We start from the raw sequence: 24,781 nt of genomic DNA on the forward strand, positions 1-24,781 counted from the left end.
GCTGTGGCATCCACCCTGTATGTTTAGCAGACGCCCTACGATGCCGACGGCAGGTACGTGGTATGCCGGCAGCCTTCAGAGGCCGCAACCATTGGGATTAACGACGCTCTACTCTCCTCGGAGGCGTGGAGCCCTGGTGACACCTCACTCTGCATGGGTCACCGCGAACCCATATGGAAACTGCTGTACGCGGGCTACAGCTCGCAGCTCTCTGACACACGTCAGACTGTGGCTGGCGCTGAGATGCCAAGTGTCCATAGGAAATCAGTGGCGGCAGCAGCTGGTGTAGACGGCGATCGGCGGGCTGAGACACCAAGTCCTGTGAAGAGGCCAGAGGTGTAGGCCACTCTCGCACCCACGACTGCTGCTGGTGACACCCAGCTGTCTCGCTATCTGGTGTAGCTCTGGATGGCACAGTCAACGACCCCTCTTTTCATCTAACGTAATTCAGAAACAAAACATAACTATTAGTAGTTACGTACAAAAGAAGTTGTAATAGTCCTGGAATGACATAATCTGACGCAGATTTAACATAGCTGGAAGACTATAATTTCTGTAGCTATTATCATTCATTCTCTCAGACCATAACAAACGGGTGTGTAATCGTTTCAGAAAATGTCTGTTTCGCTGCCAACCACTGCAGCAATTCACCCAACATGCGTTGTATTGAGGCTTATGATACAGTGCCAATATTCAGTCAGCTTTCGCATGGTTGTAGATTAGTTCAGGATTAGTAGCTAGATTCATGTAAATATCCAAAACCACACGACAGGATCGGGAAGCTTAGTGTGTCAAAGAAATAGTGTTGTATTCTTTGTCACTAAGGGACACTGAAATTGTTCGAGGTTGCAGAATTTTTTTTTGCCATGTTTGGTCCACAGAGATATAGTTATTTTTTACTACCTATTAACTGAATAAGACGCAGTCATCCATCGATTACCCAAATAAAATTATAGTGAAATATACTGTCGGAATATATACAGGGTGTTACAAAAAGGTACGGCCAAACTTTCAGGAAACATTCCTCACACACACAAATAAAGAAAAGATGTTACGTGGACATGTGTCCGGAAACGCTTAATTTCCATGTTAGAGCACATTTTAGTTTCGTCAGTATGTACTGTACTTCCTCGATTCACCGCCAGTTGGCCCAATTGAAGGAAGGTAATGTTGACTTCGGTGCTTGTGTTGACATGCGACTCATTGATCTACAGTACTAGCATCAAGCACATCAGTATATAGCATCACCAGGTTAGTGTTCATCACGAACGTGGTTTTGCTGTCAGTGCAATGTTTACAAATGCGGAGTTGGCAGATGCCCATTTGATGTATGGATTAGCAACGGGCAATAGCCGTGGCGCGGCACGTTTGTATCGAGACAGATTTCCAGAACGAAGGTGTCCCGACAGGAAGACGTTCGAAGCAACTGATCGGCGTCTTAGGGAGCACGGAACATTCCAGCCTATGACTCGCGACTGGGGAAGACCTAGAACGACAAGGACACCTGCAATGGACGAGGCAATTCTTCGTGCAGTTGACGATAACCCTTATGTCAGCGTCAGAGAAGTTGCTGCTGTACTAGGTAACGTTGACCACATCACTGTATGGAGAGTGCTACTGGAGAACCAGTTGTTTCCGTACCATGTACAGCGTGTGCAGGCACTATCAGCAGCTGATTGGCCTCCACGGGTACACTTCTGCGAATGGTTCATCCAACAATGTGTCAATCCTCATTTCAGTGCAAATGTTCTCTTTACGGATGAGGCTTCATTCCAACGTGAACAAATTGTAAATTTTCACAATCAACATGTGTGGGCTGACGAGAATCCGCATGCAGTTGCGGAATCACGACATCAACACAGATTTTCTGTGAACGTTTGGGCAGGCATTGTTGGTGATGTCTCGATTGGGCCCCATGTTCTTCCACCTACGCTCAATGGAGCACGTTATCATGATTTCAAACGGGATACTCTAGCTGTGCCGCTAGAACATGTGCCTTTACAAGTACGACATAACATGTGGTTCATGCACGATGGAGCTCCTGCACATTTCAGTCGAAGTGCTCGTACGCTTCTCAACAACAGATTCGGTGACCGATGGATTGGTAGAGGTGGACCAATTCCATGACCTCCACGCTCTCCTGACCTCAACCCCCTTGACCTTCATTTATGGGGGCATTTGAAAGCTCTTGTCTACGCAACCCCGGTACCAAATGTAGTGACTCTTCGTGTTCGTATTGTGGACGGCTGTGATACAATACGCCATTCTCTGCATCAGTGCATCAGGGATTCCTTGCGACGGAGGGTGGACGCATGTATCCTCGCTAATGGAGGACATTTTGAACATTTCCTGTAACAAAGTGTTAAAAGTCACTCTGGTACGTTCTGTTGCTGTGTGTTTCAATTCCATGATTAATGTGATTTCAAGAGAAGTAATAAAATGAGCTCTAACATGGAAAGTAAGCGTTTCCGGACACATGTCCACATAACATATTTTCTTTCTTTGTGTGTGAGAATGTTTCCTGAAAGTTTGACCGTACCTTTTTTTAACGCCTTGTATATATACTACTGGCCATTAAAATTGCTACACCAAGAAGAAATGCTGATGATAACGGGTATTCATTGGACAAATTTATTATACTATAACTACCATGTTACTACATTTTCACGCGATTTGGGTGCATAGATCCTGAGAAATTAGTACCCAGAACAACCAACTTTGGCCGTAATGACGGCCTTGATTCGCCTGGGCATTGAGTCAAACAGAGCTTGGATGGCGTGTACAGTTACAGCTGCCCATGCACCTTCAACACAATATCACAGTTCATCAAGAGTAGTGACTGGCGTATTGTGACGAGCCAATTGCTCGGCCACCACTGACCAGACGTTTTCAGTCGGTGAGAGATCTGGAGAATGTGCTGGCCAGGGCAGCAGTCGAACATTTACTGTATCCAGAAAGGCCCGTACAGGACCTGCAACATGCGGTCGTGCATTATCCTGTTGAAATGTAGGGTTTCGCAGGGATCGAATGAAGGGTAGAGCCACGGGTCGTAACACATCTGAAATGTAACGTCCCCTGTTCAAAGTGCCGTCGGTGCGAACAAGAGGTGACCGAGGCGTGTAACCAATGGCACCCCATACCATCACGCCGGGTGATACGCCAGTATGGCGATTACGAATACACGCTTCCAGTGTGCGTTCACCGCGATGTCGCCAGACTTGGATGCGACCATAATGATGCTGTAAACAGAACCTGGATTCATCCGAAAAATTGACGTTTTTCCATTCGTGCACCTAGGTTCGTCGTTGAGTACACCATCGCAGGCGCCCCTGTCTGTGATGCAGCGTCAAGGGTAATCGCAGCCGTGGTCTCTGAGCTGATAGTCCATGCTGCTGCAAACGTCGTCGAACTGTTCGTGCAGATGGGTGTTGTCTTGCAAACGTCCCCATCTGTTGACTCAGGGATCGAGACGTGGCTGTACGATGCGTTACAGCCATGCGGATAAGATGCCTGTCATCTCGACTGCTGGTGATACAAGACCGTTGGGATCCAGCACGGCGTTCCGTATTACCCTCTTGAAACCACCGATTCCATATTCTGCTAACAGTCATTGGATCTCGACCAACGCGAGCAGCATTGTCACGATACGATAAACCGCAATCGCGATAGGCTACAATCCGACCTTTATCAAAGTCGCAATCATGATGGTACGCATTTCTCCTCCTTACACAAGGAATCACAACAACGTTTCACCAGGCAACGCCGGTGAACTGCTGTTTGTGTATGAGAAATCGGTTGTAAACTTTCCTCATGTCAGGACGTTGTAGGTGTCGCCACCGGCGTCAACCTTGTGTGAATGCACAGAAAAGCAAATCAATTGTATATCACAGCATCTTCTTCCTGTGTGTTAAATTTCGCATCTGTAGCATGTCATCTTCGTGGTGTAGCAATTTTAATGGCCAGTAGTATATATATATATATATATATATATATATATATATATATACTCCTGGAAATGCAAAAAAGAACACATTGACACCGGTGTGTCAGACCCACCATACTTGCTCCGGACACTGCGAGAGGGCTGTACAAGCAATGATCACACGCACGGCACAGCGGACACACCAGGAACCACGGTGTTGGCCGTCGAATGGCGCTAGCTGCGCAGTATTTGTGCACCGCCGCCGTCAGTGTCAGCCAGTTTGCCGGGGCATACGGAGCTCCATCGCAGTCTTTAACACTGGTAGCATGCCGCGACAGCGTGGACGTGAACCGTATGTGCAGTTGACGGACTTTGAGCGAGGGCGTATAGTGGGCATGCGGGAGGCCGGGTGGACGTACCGCCGAATTGCTCAACACGTGGGGCGTCTCCACAGTACATCGATGTTGTCGCCAGTGGTCGGCGGAAGGTGCACGTGCCCGTCGACCTGTGACCGGACCGCAGCGACGCCCGGATGCACGCCAAGACGGTAGGATCCTACGCAGTGCTGTAGGGGTCCGCACCGCCACTTCCCAGCAAATTAGGGACACTGTTGCTCCTGGGATATCGGCGAGGACCATTCGCAACCGTCTCCATGAAGCTGGGCTACGGTCCCGCACACCGTTAGGCCGTCTTCCGCTCACGCCCCAACATCGTGCAGCCCGCCTCCAGTGGTGTCGCGACAGGCGTGAATGGAGGGACGAATGGAGACGTGTCGTCTTCAGCGATAAGAGTCGCTTCTGCCTTGGTGCCAATGATGGTCGTATGCGTGTTTGGCGCCGTGCAGGTGAGCACCACAATCAGGACTGCATACGACCGAGGCACACAGGGCCAACACCCGGCATCATGGTGTGGGGAGCGATCTCCTACACTGGCCGTACACCACTGGTGATCGTCGAGGGGACACTGAATAGTGCACGGTACATCCAAACCGTCATCGAACCCATCGTTCTACCATTCCTAGACCGACAAGGGAACTTCCTGTTCCAACAGGACAATGTACATCCGCATGTATCCCGTGCCACCCAACGTGCTCTAGAAGGTGTAAGTCAACTACCCTGGCCAGCAAGATCTCCGGATCTGTCCCCCATTGAGCATGTTTGGGACTGGATGAAGCGGCGTCTCACGCGGTCTGCACGTCCAGCACGAACGCTGGTACAACTGAGGCGCCAGGTGGAAATGGCATGGCAAGCCGTTCCACAGGACTACATCCAGCATCTCTACGATCGTCTCCATGGGAGAATAGCAGCCTGCATTGCTGTGAAAGGTGGATATACACTGTACTAGTGCCGACATTGTGCATGCTCTGTTGCCTGTGTCTATGTGCCTGTGGTTCTGTCAGTGTGATCATGTGATGTATCTGACCCCAGGAATGTGTCAATAAAGTTTCCCCTTCCTGGGACAATGAATTCACGGTGTTCTTATTTCAATTTCCAGGAGTGCATATATATATATATATATATATATATATATATATATATATATATATATATATATATATATAAAATACGTTTGTTGCCGGAAGCTGAGTGTTGAGAAATTTCTAATTTGAAATAATTTTAATGTAGTGGTGATGATGGCTCGGTGTTGGAAACGACTCATTTTCTCCCTGGTATTGTTTTATTACTAAACTAAATGGCGGACAGTCAGCCGATGTTTCGTTCTTCATACGTAACTTCGTTAGAAATTGTGTGGCAAGTCCTGATTTTGGACCAGATATAAGGTGAACTACGTTCCACACTGTCCAACGGAGTAACTATTCAGACGCACACAGCGAATGCAAGATTGCAAGTGGAATCGGTAACTCTATTACGGTAAAGGGGTATTCGATATACTGGAAGCAAAGCCCCAAATTTATGTAACGAAAAACCTACACTTAAGTTAAATCACAAATAAATAAAACTATTTCAGTATTATTACTGCAAACATGTTTTTGTTGCTTATTCACAGTTCCAGTTGTTCAGCACAATTGACAAAGTGTCTTCCAGCTGATCATGGTCCACGAACACACATGTTACCATTATATTTATTTGTCAAAATGGCACATGTCTGTAGGTATACGCATCTGTTCGTGGCCTGCTGTTAACTGTCGATGTATGGCGTTCCTGCCAGATTTACCACCAACATTACATTTTTATGTTAGTTCTACTTACTGTCAGTCGGGCAAGAACATTCAGTAGCAGGAAGGCAGGGAAAGAGTACCGTTCATTGACTTGTGCGGCAGATGGTTTCATAGCGTGAGAACGAGCCTCCTAGAATATCATTGTGGAACAAATAGCTGACAACTGGGAGTCACATACTGCAGTACAAAGTTTACGAAAATATAAATCCGTCATTTGACTGTATGATATGCTTTATAACACGATGTAGATTTCCTCCTTAGGCTATTACCAAATGTTACAAGTGAAATATATGAATACACAATAAAAATATAAATAGTAGAGCAATAGTGCAAAAGAATAATTAACGTGCAGATTACATGATTTGTTTTCTTACTTACATATATATTAATTGGTTTCTGATGTTTTGTCGTCTTCTTTAATTAACTCTGGAATACTGTTCACAGATTTTTAGCCAAGTTTTCTAAAATAATGAACAGTTACTTCTGTATGAAACTTTATTTAAAAAGTGAAGACAGCCGTTTATACTTTACTATTTTTATAATAATGGAACAGCTGGTGGTACGTACTACGTAACTATACTTGTAAATTGTCCCTCACATTCTATGTTTTCAATTTTTAGTACAGTTACTATATTTGTAAACCCTCATATATATACAAGAGGCTTACCTTTCGTCTTAAACACTCGCTTAATATTATAGTATAATTTTTATATAAGGATATTGTGTACTTTGGTTTCCTCCTTCTCCCTCTCCATTTCCTCCACATACTTAATCAGACCGCACAGCAACCCACCCACCCCCCTCCCCCAGCCCATAACCGTCCACCCCTTCTTACCCATTACTACTGTTTTATTTCTGTTAACTCCAATCTGCACTTTACCACTTCATGCTATTCTCCCCACCAATTCCCCCTTCTTTCTCTATTGTCTCCTTCAATGACTGGTCTTTTATGATAATCTTTAAACTGTAAAGTAGGTCGTAACCTCTAACGATGTTTATAACCACTTATTTTATATTATGGACCATGTATCAAACAAGTTCTGGTCTAAGGCAATTGTAATGCTAAACGACGTTTATAATTATTAATTTTTGTAACAGATCATGCTGTCAAATATTCAGTGTCTCAGAACTTTGAACATCTATGTCTCTTAAATTATGATGCTGTATATCGCGATCTTTAAATGCACACTATGCAGTTAGTCCTCCAAGCCATACAATTTAAAAATCTATTGCAAAGATAATTTAACCAGCTTTTTTTTAACAAATAGTTCCATCCCGTGGTTCCCTACAATATCATAGATTACGTGACGCAGACTGTGATGCCTCTATGACAATTGTTGCCAATTGTTTTACGTATGTTTATGTCGGTTACACCGAGAAATGAAGTATAAACCTGTGATGTGGTCATCCATTTTATTTCACAGCCTTATTCCGTTAATAAGTTATGTAAGTGGCCAACCAATTAACATATCACAAAAATTTACTCACATTTACTTACGAAATGTCAGGTTTATATATTCAAATGTAACGGCTTAAGGCTGAAATCTAGATCGTGTAGTAAAGGGTGTCATACAGTCAAATTTCGCTAATATTTTTCAGTAAGATTAATATGACTGTGGCTCCAAGTGAAGGAAAATCATCAGTACGATGTTATTATATGAAGATAGTAACTATTCTGAAAAGAACAGATACCATTGATGACCGTGCAGCTTCCCTAGAACAAATGATAATTAATTGAATCCCTCAGCTGCCGACAGGTGTTGTTGATATACCTCGATGGGGACAGCTGAAAATGTGTGCCTCAACCGGGACTCTAGCCCGTGACCTCCTGCTTCAAGGCAGACGCTCTATCCATCTGAACCACCGAGGACACAGATAAACAGCGCGACTGCTGGGACTTATTCCTCACACGATTCCCGTGCGACCCACATTCCCAACTTCCACAATTTACATATGAAATGTTCCTAATAGATATTTGCCCATCCACTCATTACTCGTGCCCACTGAGGCGACGATTCCCGTAAGAGTTCGGGCAACCTGTGCGCATTCGCACAGACGAAGTTCAATGGCCGGATAGCCATTTAACTATATATGAAGGTAGTAACTGTTCTCGAAAGAACAGATACCATTGACGACCGTGCAGCTTCACTAGAAAAAAATGACAATAAATTGAAACCCTCAGCTGCCGGCTGGTGTTGTTGATATATCTCGATGGGTACAGCTGAAAATGTGTGCCCCGATCGGGACTCGAACCCGGGACCCCTGCTTACTTGGCAGACGCTCTATCCATCTATACGGCCACTGACCTTCGTCTGTTTGAAATGTTCAAATGAGTGTGAAATCTTATGGGACTTAACTGTTAAGGTCATCAGTCTCTAAACTTACACGCTACTTAACTTAAATTATCCTAAGGACAAACACACACATCCATGCCCGAGGGAGGACTCGAACCTCCGCCGGGACCAGCCACACAGTCCATGACTGCAGCGCCCTAGACCGCTCGGCTAATTCCACGACGCCCTTCGTCTGTGCGAATGCGCACAGGTTGCCCAAACTCATACGGGAATCGTCACCTTAGTGAGTGCGATTAATGAGTGGATGTTGAAGTATCTATTTGGAACATTACGTATGTAGATTGTGGACGGTTGGGAATGTCCGTCTCACGGGAATCGTGTAAGGGATAAGTCCCTGCAGTCGCGCTACTCGTCTGTGCCATGTAAGCAGGAGATCCCTGGTTCGAGTCCCGATCGATGCACACATTTTCATCTGTCTCCATCGAGGTATATCAACAGCACCTGTCGGCTGCTGAGGGTTTCAATTATTATTTATTTACAATGTTATTACTTAATATTTATTACTTTAATATTGCTGTGATCCTCCAGCCATACCGGCAACATTATAACTATGGATAGGTCTGAAAAATTACATCTCTGTACACTATCACTCACCGTTACTTGTGTTTCTACTAATTAACTTTGTGATCAACCTACGCATTCCCATGTTGGAAGAACCATCACTTCTGCCCCTTAAGGGCTAGTCGCCAGACTTAAGCGACAATTTTTCCTGATCCATATGGATGAGAACACTCATTTAATTGCCTAACCGTTCTTCATGGATAAAAGCAAAATGTCTGAGAATGTAACTGATAATATCCGCAAAATCATTACAGTGTAACGTGACTAAGGATAGTTGCATCAAACATCCTATGCATTTAACTTGTTAAAAGGCGCTGGTACCACTATTGGCCCGACATGAGTAAAAGGTAGGAAGAAATTTAGAATTGGCTCTGAGCACTATGGGACTCAACTGGTGAGGTCATTAGTCCCCTAGAACTTAAAACTAGTTAAACCTAACTAACCTAAGGACATCACAAACATCCATGCCCGAGGCAGGATTCGAACCTGCAACCGTAGCGGTCTTGCGGTTCCAGACTGCAGTGCCTTTAACCGCACGGCCACTTCGGCCGGCAAATTTAGAATTATTGAAAATAAATAGCGAATGGCGATAATAAGAGAATAAAATGGGAGAGAAAGGGCGTAACCCGTAGAAGATGAAAAGGAAAATTCAATCTGTGGAAACGTGTTGATATAAATACTGGTATTACAGGAAAATTTGTGTTAGTAAATAAAGATATTCAGCAAAAGCTATTCAGTGCTTTTCATGTTTCTCTCCTGTAAAATAAAATTTTATTTCTGAAACAAGAACTGAATGTAACGGAAAGCAGATAGGTAAATAAATTAAAGAAAACAGAAATAACTTCTCTTTGAGCGTAGATAAAGAAACTTCACGTAACTGCATGACGTAAGATGGTACAAAATCTGAATAAACTCGAGATACGAACGAGCGTCGTCCAAAATTAAACAGCTTCACTTAATCATGCTACAAAGAGAAATGGGAATTAAATAAAGCTCTTTATGAATTTAAATCCAAACAGTCCAATCTAAGAAAGAAATTAAAAATCAGACAAAAACATTAAATATCTCGCTTAGGAACTAAAGGAGGCGTATTTTACTTTTTTAAGAAAGTTGTTACGCAAGCTGTCAACTCAACCATTGAAAAAAAGTAAGCGTGCTTTCATGAACAGTCTTAGGATTTTTAAGGAGGTTTTGAGATACGACGCCATGATTGGAGAAATAAACAACATTACAGTTCTGTTTCCTGAATTGCTGCTGAATATTGGGACCTCTGTACATGTCCAGTGGTAGCCCCTACTGTTTTTTCAGGCTCAGTGACTTCACCAAACCTCCTAAGTGTAGGTCCATCTCAATGAATGAAACACAGCGGCATAGTCGCAGATGTAGCGCCGGCAGGTGTGGCCGAGCGGTTCTAGGCGCTTCAATCTGGAACCGCGCGACCGCTACGGTCGCAGGTTCGAATCCTGCCTCGGGCATGGATGTGAGTGATGTCCTTAGGTTAGTTACGTTTAAGCAGTTCTAAGTTCTAGGGGACTGATGACCTCAGAAGTTAAGTCCCATAGTGCTCAGAGCCATCACAGACGTAGCACACTTGCATCTTCATCTTTCAATGAAGTGTGATGCCTTTTCTACTGGCACTGTATGTTAAAAAATCGTAGTAGGATTACGTGTGGATTGGACTACTGATCCAAATGTCCGGCTCCGCTGTTCGAAACCAGTCATTTAAATTTTATTAGTCAGTAGCAATGGAACCCGCAAACTCCCAGTACAAGGAGTCGCCTTCATTCAGTCGACAACACGAGACAGTGAGTAAAGTTTGAGGGCAGCCTCTCGTCTTTCGGATGGTAAACTGATACTGTATGCCGAAGCATCTGCAGTGGTCAAAGACATCAATTTCCAGGCGAAAATGAGAAACACTGCATCAAAGAACCACAGTCTGTAATCAGAGCTTAATAATACCTACGAGACGGAGAATGGAATTTCTGAGGTTTTAATGTGTTAAGGAAGATGGAACATTCGTAAAGGAAGGCGCTAATGGTAAGTCTTCAGGCAGAGAAAAGAGTGAGTTACTGTCAACAGCTCAACAATAGGATTTTCAATGTAAGACCCTAAATAGAACAACACCAGCAACTCGATATACAGGGAGTTTCAGAAGAATATACGTATTATAAAGTACTATTTTGTCCAAACTGTCGATCGCTGCGCCTCGGCTCGGCTACTGGAGAAACGAATACATAGTCTACTTTATATTAATAGCCGCTAGATATCAGTTGTCCTCTGTTTTGCTTCGTAGCCGTCATATGTTCAAAATGGCTACTCCGCATTTTGTGTTCTCGAGTTTGCGAAGTGCAATTCCGTGATTACAGTGCAAAGCCGTTCCAGGTTGAGGTACCAAACTGATCCTCCGAATGGGTGGAACATTCGCAGATGGTGTCGACAGTTTCTAGACACAGGATGTGTACGTAAAGTAAACAGACCTGGCCGCTCTCGTGTTCCTGAAGAAAATTTTGCACGAATTTAAACTGCTTTCCGACGTAGTTCTTCAAAATCAACTCGTCGTGCCATTGGGGGTTACAGTTGCCTACAACAACAATTTGGCGTGTTTTGAGACGTCGGTGGGTTATGAATCGGTACAAGTTACCGCTGTTACAAGCTCTGCGTCCTGATGACAAACGCAAACGTGTTGGATTTTGATGCCGTTGACAATGATAACATTTTCGCACAACGCATCGTGTTCAGTGATGAAGCGACTTTCCATCTTAGTGGTCAGGTAAACAGACACAATGTTCGAATTTGGGGCTTACAGAAATCACATGCAGCCGTTGAATATGTACGAGATTCGCCCAAAGTCAATGTGTTTCGTGCGATATCCCGATCATCTGTTTACGGTCCATTCTTCTTTGATGGAAACATTGCTAACTGTCAGCCGTACCTCGCTATGTTACAAAACTGGTTGTTTCCGATGCTGCACGAACACAACTTAGTTTTTCAACAAGATGTACCGCACCCTCACTGGAGTCACCCAGTGAGTGAGTATCTGAATGAAACTCTACCGAACCGTTTTATTGGTCGTCAAAGAGCTGGTGACTTAGCATGTTTCAGCTGGGCTCCACGGTTACTGGATTTGACACCCTCTGACTTCTTCCTGTGGGATTTAGTTAAAAGACAACGTCTATGTACCACCAGTCCCAGAGAACCAGGAAGAGTTGCAGAACCGGATCCGTGCTGCCATAATATTAGTGATGAAGGTCATGCTTGCCCGAGTATGGGAGCAATTTGAGTATCAATGTGATATTCTTCGTGTCGCTGCTAGGGGACATATTGCAACATCTGTAATGTGGACTTGAGAGGTTCGTTAATATGTGTGTAAAGTTTCATATTCGTATGTCTTACAGTTTAATAAATATATGCATTCGAAATAAGTATATTCTTTTTGGAACGCCGTGTACATTCAGCCGAGTCTAGGAGACCATGAATAGACAGTGAAGGCCTATGAATAAATTCAACGGAAAATTTGTATGTAAAAGGAAGTGAACATTAAATAAGCGAGAATTGTAACACTGTAGTATGGTAAGGGACGGAAAGCAGTGATACGAAAGAATACGGCCTCATCAGAAGCAGTAAAAGTGCAAAAAGATCCCTTCCATTACTAATTTTAACTAGTAACACTACTCTAGAACAACACGATAAACGCGTATTCTTCGAAAAGGCCAAGAGATATTGTGATACGAGAGAGAGAATTCGACGTCAAATAATGTAGTGTGAAGCGTATATTGAAGCAAACATAGAAAGAGTATCAATTAGTGATGATGTTAAGTAAGCTGGAGATTGCGAGAATCATCAGACAGAATCAACAAACTAGGTAATGAGATTCTAAAACATTCGAGATGATAATGTCTATGAAAGTTCTCTGATGCAGCAGGTGCGGTCGAAATGAATACCGAAGTAGGTTGTTTATTTGAGGAGGAATGAACGATCTACAGTAGGCGATGAAAGAAATTTGACACCTTCGGTAATTTATTTATTTAACCTGGCGAGACTAGGCCCATAATGCTCTATCTTACACCCAGCCAAGAATTCTACGTAGTTTACATTACATACATTTCTGTAAGCACATTACACTACATTTGGAAGTTAAAAACTGCAGTAGTAGGGATAAGAAAAACCATGTGCACAATATATGTTCGTACTTGATAAGGACAGCGACAATTACAGAAAAGGATAAGAAGACTTTTTATTTATGAGTGGAAGCAGAAGTGAGCATTACGGAAAACGGTGGAGGAAGGAACGAAAGAGGAACGTTATATCAGACAAAGAATATAATGGAAAATGTGGCGCGACGTAGAGAAAGGAACGAGCATAACTGCGAGAAGAGAGGGAAATTGGCTCTGCTATTTGACAAAGGGGAATTTGTCCATGTAAGTAAATTTTTAACGAAAACGATGTGAGGGTGACAGAAGGAGGTGTTTGTACTTCTTAAAAGCAGTGGACACTAAACTGTCCGCATAGAGCAGGGCAATTTTTTCGAGAGGCAGGCAGCAGCGGCAGTGAAGCGGATTACGAATGTTTTTGTTTTGTACGTGGGCGGAGCTATGATTCTAGGTAAACGACACCTTGTGTTTCGATTACAATGACTTTGAAGGTGTTTAATCTCCTGTGTGATGTAGAAGCGTGTTTTCTCACTGAGGAGCCGGTGGAGTGGATACAGTGTGTGTTAGTCTTGTAATATGTCTGCCCACAACCTACTTAAATGGACTATGATGTAGCGCAATGGGGGTATAGACGGATGTTGCAGATGTATCACACACAAACATTCATGGCTAATTCTAATCGCCGGCCGGAGTGGCCGTGCGGTTCTAGGTGCTACAGTCTGGAAACCGAGCGTCCGATACGGTCGCAGGCTCGAATCTTGCCTCGGGCATGGATGTGTGTGATGTCCTTAGGTTAGTTAGGTTTAATTAGTTCTAAGTTCTAGGCGACTGATGACCTCAGAAGTTAAGTCGCATAGTGCTCAGAGCCATTTGAACTATAATTCTAATCGCTTTGTGTTTTTACTACTCGTCTCATGTTGTGTTATATCACAATGGGGAATCGTTTAAGCGAGTGCTTGCACGAGTTTACGTTTCACATCCTGTGGCAATATATTCCGAATCTTTTTGAGGGGACGGAGGCAGTCAGGAGACATACGGCACATTGCGATAGTATTTTCTGCCCAATTGAGGTTCCCATCCAAAGTTATAACCATGTCCCGGTTCTCTGATGTGTTATTGGAACACCATCGAGCGTAGTAGAAAGCAGCTGTCCGCGGAGTTTTGAAATTATTATTTTCTTATGGGTTACTAAGATGACTTCTGTCTTTTTTGCATTTAGTTCAAGCTCAGGTCTTTCGTGCGTGTTACCACTGAAGACAGATAATCATTTATCGGAACGACGGCAGCAGTTTAGATCGGTCCGGAAGGCATGCACAGATAGTCAGAGTTGTTAAACCGACCACTCCCGGTAAACAGGGAATCCCGATTCGTGTCCTGGTCCGCCATAAATTTTCTTGTGTCTGTAGTAAACCATACAGCTGTTGTAATCTGAGAATTCATTTCATAAAACTAGGACAGCTCTGAGAAGCAGAAGGGGCAGAGCGATAGGTAATGCGTCAAGACATCTAAAAATAACTCACATGATACTAGAGAGAGTTGCAGAAGGTAAAATATGTAGAGGAAGACATTCACTGAAATACGTCCAGTAGATAATTGAGAACGTGGGGTGCATATGCTACTCTGACATGTGGATGTTGGTGCAGGAGTGGCAGGCAGCATCGAATCAGACAGAAGAGGGAGCTAAAGATAAAAGACTCGGGGGAGAAATATAGGTATGCTGATCTCAGTAAAGACAAACAGTCTTGCAAAGACATACTGAATATATTGTCTAACAACTGCCTCGAATAACTAGTTCAAGCGTCAATATGCGGCAGTGATATTTTAATTACTTTTGAATTCATTATGGGAGTGAACAGTGATCAATGTTGTTACAAATATTTACTATCAAAAACAGTCCTGATAAAAAAAAAATATTATTTATTCCGGTGACCTGTTTCGACCACAACTGTGGTCATCTTCAGACCAATGAGTACGAACCACTTTCTGGTGGTGGTGATTTACCACCAGAAGGAGGTTCTTACTCATTGGTCTGAAGATGATCACAATTGTGGTCGAAACCGGTCACCGGAATAAATAATTTGCGATCAAGATTGTTTTTGATAGTAAATATTAGTAATATTTGAGTTTCCTTCGTTAAAACAGATAGCAAATTTTCTAGAGTAATGTGAATAGGGGATTACTGACCAAGATACTGCCATTGGAATGAGGGTCACCAAAGGCAGGACGGCCATCAAGAAATGAAGGAAAGAATTTGTGTTTGGTCCCTTACGAGTGGCTTAAAGTGGGAGCTGAGAAAATTTAGTTAACATCAACTAAAAGCTGTAACAATTGTGTCAAAAGCTGAAAAACGCTGTGAAAACTGCTTGGATAAATAAAAAGCGACCAATACACACGTCGCTTAAATGCTATACTGCGAGAGCTTTTCGAAAGTAGAGACCATAGCACTCTCACTGGAAAGAAGACTACAGGGATACTTATAAGAAACCTTAACATAAACTCGTGCATCCGTAAGAAACGGCATAAGTGTCTGTACCATAAATTTCTCAACTACGTCCTGGTGAAAGATCTGCCACTAAAATCCTACGAAATTCTGGTCATTTGTCAAATCAATAGGCAGATCCAAATCTTATATTGTATCTCTCGTGAATCCATCTGTTACTGAACTGAAGACCTCAGACGAAAGGAAAAAATATTCAGTACTGGAATGAAAAATGTACAGTTTCGGAAAAATAAAATTAGAGCGAAACGTAGTTACAGTAAGACTGATGCGATATTGACCTTTGACAATAAATACTACGTTGGGGTCCAGAGCCCTGCACCATAACAGCATTGCATCGCGGTTGGCACATGTCACAAGTACCAGGGGCTACATCAGCTAAGTACAGCTCCTCAACTCAGAGCGAAAGCATCATCCGCGGGCAACATTGATATCGCTACAAGGAGGCGCAGTCAGCAGAGACCTATTCCCTACTGCAGTATCACGAGCTCAAAAACAGGCTCACCGTATCCTTGCCCTTTAGCAATATTTCTGCCAGCTCACAGCAATGGCAAACCAGATCCCTCTCTCGACATTTGCGCCCTCAGCTGCCGCGGTTGTTCAATCGAAAAGTCCCCTGGAGTCTTTCCGCGTCCAGTCGCCCTCCACAGCCGGCGTGGGCCACGTCAATATACAGGGTGAGTCACCTAACATTACCGCTGCATATATTTCGTAAACCACATCAAATACTGACGAATCGATTCCACAGACCGAACGTGAGGAGAGGGGCTAGTGCAGTTGGTTAATACAAACCATAAAAAAATTGCACGGAAGTATGTTTTTTAACACAAACCTACGTTACTTTAAATGGAACTCCGTTAGTTTTGTTAGCACATCTGAACATATAAACAAATACGTAATCAGTGCCGTTTGTTGCGTTGTAAAATGTTAATTACATCCGGAGATATTGTAACCCAAAGTTGACGCTTGCGTACCACTTCTCCGCTGTTCGATCGTGTATATCGGAGAGCACCGAATTACGTAGGGATCCAAAGGGAACGGTGATGTTCCTTAGGTAGAGAAGAGACTGGAACAGCACATTACGTCAACATGCTAACACCTTTTTATTGGTCTTTTTCACTGACACACATGTACATTACCATGAGGGGTGAGGTACACGTACACACGTGGTTTCCGTTATTAATTACGGAGTGGAATAGAGTGTGTCCCGACATGTCGGGCCAATAGATGTTCAATGTGGTGGCCATCATTTGCTGCACACAATTGCAATCTCTAGCGTAATGAATGTCGTACACGCCGCAGTACATCTGGTGTAATGTCGCCGCAGGATGCCACAATACGTTGTTTCATATCCTCTGGGGTTGTAGGCACATCACGGTACACATTCTCCTTTAACGTACCCCACAGAAAGAAGTCCAGAGGTGTAAGATCAGGAGAACGGGCTGGCCAATTTGTGCGTCCTCCACGTCCTATGAAACGCCCGTCAAACATCCTGTCAAGGGTCAGCCTAGTGTTAATTGCAGAATGTGCAGGTGCACCATCATGCTGATACCACATACGTCGACGCGTTTCCAGTGGGGCATTTTCGAGCTACGTTGGCGGATCATTCTGTAGAAACGCGATGTATGTTGCAGCTGTTTGGGCCCCTGCAAGGAAGTGAGGACCAATGAGGTGGTCGCCAATGATTCCGCACCATACATTTACAGTCCACGGTCGCTGTCGCTCTACCTGTCTGAGCCAGCGAGGATTGTCCACGGACCAGTAATACATGTTCCGTAGATTCACTGCCCCGTGGTTTGTGAAACCCGCTTCATCGGTAAACAGGTAGAACTGCAACGCATTCTCTGTTAATGCCCATTGACAGAATTGCACTCGATGATTAAAGTCATCACTATGTAATTGCTGATGTAGCGACACATGAAACGGGTGAAAGCGGTGACGATGCAGTATGCGCATGACACTACTTTGACTCAATCCACCGGCTCTCGCAATGTCCCGTGTACTCATGTTGGGTTCATGGCAACAGCCGGCCGGGCTGGCCAAGCGGTTAAAGGCGCTACAGTCTGGAACCGCGCGGCCGCTACGGTCGCAGGTTCGAATCCTGCCTCGGGCACGGATGTCTGCGATGTCCTTAGGTTAGTTAGGTTTAAGTAGTTCTAAGTTCTAGGGGACCGATGACCTTAGAAGTTAAGTCCCATAGTGCTCAGAGCCATTTGAACCATTTGAATCATGGCAACAGCAGCTAACACACCAACTGCACCCGCTTCTCCTGTGAGGGCCTGTTACGGACCCGTTTGCGTGATACGACCATACCTGTTGCATACAGTTGGCGGTAGATGTTTTGCAATGTGCGGCACGTTGGATGCTCTCTGTCCGGGTACCGTTCTGCATACACCCTGCAGGCTTCAGCTGCATTTCGTCGACACTCGCCATATTTGAGTATAATCTCCGCGTTTTCAGAGTTCGAATACACCATGGTCAGAGTTCCTACAACACTATACTATCACAGACGTCTGGTAACACGGTGTACTACAGTTGGTCTGCGAGCGGAGACGATTGCAGAATAACAATAGCAGCAAACGCTACGTGTGGACACTGCGACAGCTAGACCAAACCACAACAGTGCACTACAGCCACACTCGTAAACACGGTCGTCATCTTAACATGTCCCTGCAGATGCTGGTCGCCGACCGTGGCCCGTGTTTGTTACAACACGCAACTGAACGTTGGAGGTTTCAAGCGTCAACTTTAGGTTACAATATCTCCGGATGTAGTTAACATTTTACAATGCAACAAACGGCACTGATTACGTATTTGTTTATATGTTGAGATGTGCTAGCAAAACTAACGTGGTTTCATTTAAAAAAACCGTAGGTTTGTGTTAAAAAACATGCTTCCGTGCATGTTTGTATGGTTTGTATTAACCAATTGCACTAGCCCCTCTCCTCACGTTCGGTCTGTGGAATCGGTTCGTCAGTATTTGATGTGGTTTACGAAATATATCCAGCGGTAACGTTAGGTGACTCACCCTGTATATACACTGATCGGACAGAACATTATAACAACCTACCTAACAGCAGGTTCATCGATATCTGACACGAATCACAGCTGCGAGACGTCGTGTCAAGGAAGCAGTAAGGCCTTAGTAGACCGCTAGAGGGAGTTGACAACACACCTGCACATAGAAGTCACATAATTCCTGTAAATTTCTGGGAAAGGGATGCTGAACTCTAACACCATGTTCGTCACACCCAGATGTGTTCGATAGGGTTCAGATTTGGCTAGTTTGGGGGGGGAGGGGGCAGCAAATCAATAGCAAATTAATTCCAGCTCACCACTGTGTTGCTCGAACCTCCCCATCACAGTCTTGGCCGTGTCACATGGCTCATTATCCTGTTGAAAAATGCCACTGCCGTCGAGAAACACGATCGTCATGTGGTCAGCAACCAGTGTACGATACTCCTTGGCTGTTATTGAGCCGTTCTGCGGCTAGCGTTGCTGCGGTTGGTAAGTTTCCGTCCACTGTTGGAGGCCAGACCATATCGTTTATCTGACATGGATGCCACAGTTTGTCTTCTTCTCGTGTTGACTGGCGCCACTTGGTTTCGCAACGTTGTTTTTCCACTAGTGGCGTCAGCTGCGTTTATCGAGACGTCGTTGTTCCTCCAGGTGGTGTCAGTGGGGAGTTCGGTAGGGGGACTGAGGTCGAGCCAGGTCCGCGCAGAGCGGGAACAAGTCGGGACCGCTGGCAGTGCGCATGGACTGCTGGATCGAAGAGCTGTGATCACGGGGGTGCAGGACCTCGTCGTAAGCCGGATCCTGCATGCTTTAAGTTGAGTGCATTTAGGTTCAATTAGGGAAACCTCCACCAATTTGAGATCTTGCAATTCTCCAGTGACATGGGTTCGTGTTGCTGAGGCAAAGAGCAGTGAGTGGAGTGGTTGGCGAAGGTGGATCTGATTAGCTTTCCTGTACTTCTAATTACTATTCATGTCGTTCAGTTTGTTACTATTTGTTAAGTTCAGCCAGTGGTATTTTTCCTGCCTCGTGGCCGCTAACGCCCAGTTACCTGCCCTGGGGGTTAGTGTATGTAACGGAAGTGTACGTCTCTTCGTCTTGCCGCTACTGTTCGGTGATTCGTGTAGGTTTGACAGCTTTCTTGATTGTAGGTTGGTTGGCGATTCTTCCACTCTGGTGGTAGTGATTCCTTTCTCATTCTGGGCGCTCTAGGCATAGTATTCTGTGAGCAGAATCCAGACCGCCGGTGTATTTTTACGTTTGCATTTGGTTTATTGGACGTCAGGTAGCCTCAGCAAGATTACCATTAGTCATTCGTTAGACTGCCACTAGTCTGAGTTACCATCTTGTGAAGTGAATGCAAATCTACGCTGCCAATCTCATTTCTCGCAAAAGTGTTTCTGCTGGAGCTACTCACAGGTCAATTCCTGGTGCACTGCCTGTGACTGGCCCTTGTGTTTAATTTATGTATTTGCTGTTTTATGTTTCTAATTTTTTTTATATAATTGCCATTCTTGGCGCTACAGCAGGTTTAAATGGTTGTGATACCAAGTTTACCATCATTTGTCTCACCCGTTTGGCGATCAGTTGCCTGTATTTTTAAATTAACCTTTGCTATTGCATTGCTGTGTTACAGTTCGTTTGTTAATTTTTTTTATAATTTGCGTTCTTGGCGTTAAAGGCCTTCAGCCGCGACTGTGGTTACTTGCCTTAAAATTCTAATTGGGATCACATTGGCTTGTTTTTAAAACATTATTTACTGTATCTGGAATCTATGGTCATTTGGTAAACTGTAACGCACTGAAAGCACTATTAATTTCACAGTTGTTTATTCTTTCATTAATAACATGTGATATCTCTATTTAATGCTGAGTCGGGACTCACAGTTTTAAAATAAATGTGTGTAATTGCAAAAGGGAACCAACAGTAACTGATTATGGCCACATTGCCTTCATTGACTACCTTGTTTCAGTTATGATGCCTTGCATGAGCTCCAGTGGACCCATGGTTGAGTATGTGAATGTTCCCTATGGCATAATGAAGCCACCGCCGTCTTGTCTCTGCCCAAAGTACAGGTGTCAAGGAATTGTTGCCTTGGAAGACGACAGATTCGCTCCCTCCCATCGGCATGTTGAAGAAGGTATCGGAATTTCAGACTACACAGCACACTGACTTTGCACCACGTCCAGTGCCTATGGTCACGTGTCCATTTCAGTCATAGTGCCAATGTCAAGGCGTTAATATTGGCACATGCATCGCTCGTCGGCTGCTGAGGTCCATCATTAGGAGTCTTTGGTGCACTGCGTGTTCAGACACACTAGTGTTCTCCCCATCATTAAAGTTTGCTGTTCGTTTCATCACACTTCACCGCCTGTCTTTTTTACCGGTCTGCTATGATATTCGACGTCTGTAATGATGGGTGGCTGCCCAACCCCATGATTTCTGGATGTGATTTCACCCTTGTTTCACCACCTGTTGAAGACACTCACCACAGCACTCCTCAGATAACCAACTAGTTGTGTAGCTCTGGGATGCTGTGGGCCATCACAACCTGGCTTCAGTCGAACTCAGACATATCACTTGCCTTTCCCATCCTACAAATCGACAGGACACTCTCTAATACTACATGCATTACGTGTCTGTCTGAGTAGCAGTCATTCCTCGCCAGATGACGCTGCTGCTGCTTGAACAGATTTATATCGGTAGAACGTCTGTGGTCATAATGTTCTGCTTGATTTGTGTATCAGGCAATGCTAGTAGTAGCCACTGTAGACGTTGATACATGCTGTGCTAGATACAACAAATTGTGAGACACCTGTAGCAGCTGCACCTGAGGTATAGCAACAAAAGCATTTTCAGTTTTCTGTTGTACCTCGTCCAGCCTGTAATAACTGAGTACATATGAGCGTTGAATTCACCACAGTGGTTAAACTCAAAGGGAAAAGTCAGTCCATCTAAGTGGCCAGTAGATTTATCTGCCTGTGATGATTGCTGTGCCCTCACTAGACACCCCACACTCTCGTTACAAGGTTGTCAAGGTAGAATGTGCTGTTGTGTTGTCTTTAGGAGTAAATACATACATTCATTCATGATCTGCGAGATGATCAACATACTGAGTAAACATTTTCTGAAAATACTAGTTAGCAGTGAGTGTGGTGAAAAAATTCGTATTATGATGAGGACATTAGGTATTGTGCACCAGACATCAGTCTCTAGATTATGCAACAGCTCTTCATTGTAGTGATGTAATTTTATGATCCGTATTGATCATATTCTGTGAGTTCACAAAACCTGATAGAATGAATCTGGCTGCATCTGTAGCCTATACTCATCATAATGTCTTGAGAGCTTCAGCTACTGTTCCTTCCAAGATACTCAGGAGATATTCCTTAGTTTCGTTGTGGAGCACGCGCAAATGCATATCAATATTTCCAACAGCATGTTTTGGTATTAGATGCTCACCAATCGCTGCTTCATTGCTATGAATTGAAGAGTGCCCTTAAGAAGAAAATGAGAGATCTACACACTGTCTGCAAGAGCATGGCAACAAATTAAATCAGCAGAACGATTTTATTAACAGCGCTTTTCTTAGAAACTTTGAAAGCCTCTCCCAATTGTTCAACACACCACAGTGCATGCTTGATTAGCAGCTCCACTCAGTGAGAAGAGACAGTGGCTGTGTATCTGCTCACACACAGTCCTAACAGCAAGCCTGCATTAAGACTGGCTTCAATACATACTGCAAGACTGTGTGCCATACAATGCCACCAAGCAGAAGCAAATGCAGTTAACCTTAACCCCATCATGCTCTGCTCCCTATAACTGTAGTTGCTGCACACAGTTTCACTCTTATAATACATTTCATTATATTTTTATAGCATTATATTTAAAATATTTTTAATATACATAATATTCAGTGGCACTTCGTGCAGCTATACGTCCTCAACAAAGCCCCACTTCCGTAATTTTACATTCTTTATGTCTTTCACTATTCATGTATCCATTATTCTGGCCTACACAGATTTTGAAATGATGTGAGATGTATGTCTTTTAAGCTCTGGTAATATAGTGAACGCTCCTGCACATTCAGTACTACAATTGTTAAGTTCCATTAATAGATTTTCAGTGCTACCATTCATGTTGATTTTGTTTTGAGTTTCTTTACAAAGAAAAAATGTAAGGAATGAAAACATTTTTCAAACGTTTGGCAAACATTTTAATTTTCTTAAGTCTAAAGCAGTGTTCAGTAAGCATTCTCTTTTGTAAATCATAGTCAAATGCTTTTACTATACATAATTCTGTATGGAATTGTATCATTAAATATATTTTCATACAAGAATGCACATAACTCCATTGCAGTGTTTTGAGTAGTTACACCATTCATTCTTCTACTTACATTGGTAGTTAATTGGGTTATTCTTTTAAAATTTCTAGAAGCATTATAAGCTTTAAGAATTTGCTGATGGATCAAGATTCCATAATTTCTGAGGTAAAACCTCATTTCTCCCATTTTTAGCACATATATTTCGTAATTATTTTTGAATGTAATTTAACTAATAAATTTTCGTTCAGTTACGAAAACAACGAAAATAAATGAAAGGCATATCAAATGTGGTATATTTGGAGCAATTTGTAATGTCTGGTTGAATTTTTTTTCATCTAATCCAGCAAATTCAATTGTTTGGAGTGCAAAGAAAGAAATTGAAATTTTTGAATTTTTAGGTCTTTCTTGTTCTAGTTCAATCTAATATTCTGGTTCATATGTAACACCAGGAACCCAGATTCCCATATTTTCACAACAATTTTACATTCTTTAGGAATAATATGCAAGAATACTATTATCATTATCAGTATTCCAATGAAGGATAGACATAAAAGACCAGATTATGTTTATTTAAGTCAAAAATATTCAAAAACACCTAAAGAATTAGTTACAGACAATTTCAATTTTTTTATTACTTTTAGACAAGATAATTCAAATCTGAATTGTATTTATTATGAATTTTAGGGTGGAGATTAACTGTTTGATGAATTTAAAGAAATATCTAGTAAATGTTGCAGATATGTAGCAAATTTGCCTTTATATAAGTAGATATCAGTAAGAAACAATAACGATAGTAGATATAGAGAAAAATTAAGAATTTATTTGGTTTTGAACATAAACATTGAAATTAAAAATGTAGAACAGTGAATATAAAACTGTTGAACGTAAACATAAACATTAGAGCTAAAATAAAAGATGCTTTTTGTTGTTAATTATTAATAAAAGATTACAAAATACTATTAGTTGATGAATTATAGATTAAATAATTTTGTGGCCTTTCTATGTTCGACAAATTGACCCATGAACCAAAACTGTAAGAATGTGGACAAGTTAATTTAAATACTCCCGATCATTTTTGAAATCATTGGATTTCTCATTAAAAAAATAGAGACATAAAATTGTTTTTGATTCATACATAGGAAATATACCTAAGAAATAATTAAATATTTGGGGGAAAAATGAAGACTACAACATAAATTTCGATGAAATAATTTTTCAGCTTTTGTGACTATTTGTTTTAAAACTATTTCACATGGACTGTAAGTTTATTGATATTTTAAATTTAATAAAAGAACATTTTTTGAGATAAGCTCAATAATGATTTACAAAAAATTAAATTTTTCAATCATCAGAAACAAAAACTAATAATGTCCTGATTTCAAAAATCAAAAATATTCTGTCAGCAATAGACTCTAAAATAAGTAATGTAATGAATAATTTGAAAATGTGTTGAATGCCATTTTTGAAGTTACTAGAGGTTATAATGATCTCAAACATAGAATTGCAAATGTAAATGATCCAATAGATGCCAAAAATGTAGTGAACAAACATTATTTACGGTATGAGTTACCAAATTTTGTTACAAAACCGGAACACAGCTGGATACTCACAGATTTAAGGCAAAGATATTGTTTATATGATGACAACATGGAACTTAACAATAAAGAAATGAATAACCTGAAAACAAATCTCCATGATCTATTAGATAAAATAGTTTCACTACAAAATAAACATAAACCATTAGGTTTGAAAATTAATAATTTGGAATAGAATGT

This window comes from Schistocerca piceifrons, chromosome 6, assembly GCF_021461385.2.
Source record: "Schistocerca piceifrons isolate TAMUIC-IGC-003096 chromosome 6, iqSchPice1.1, whole genome shotgun sequence".
NCBI lineage: Eukaryota > Metazoa > Arthropoda > Insecta > Orthoptera > Acrididae > Schistocerca > Schistocerca piceifrons.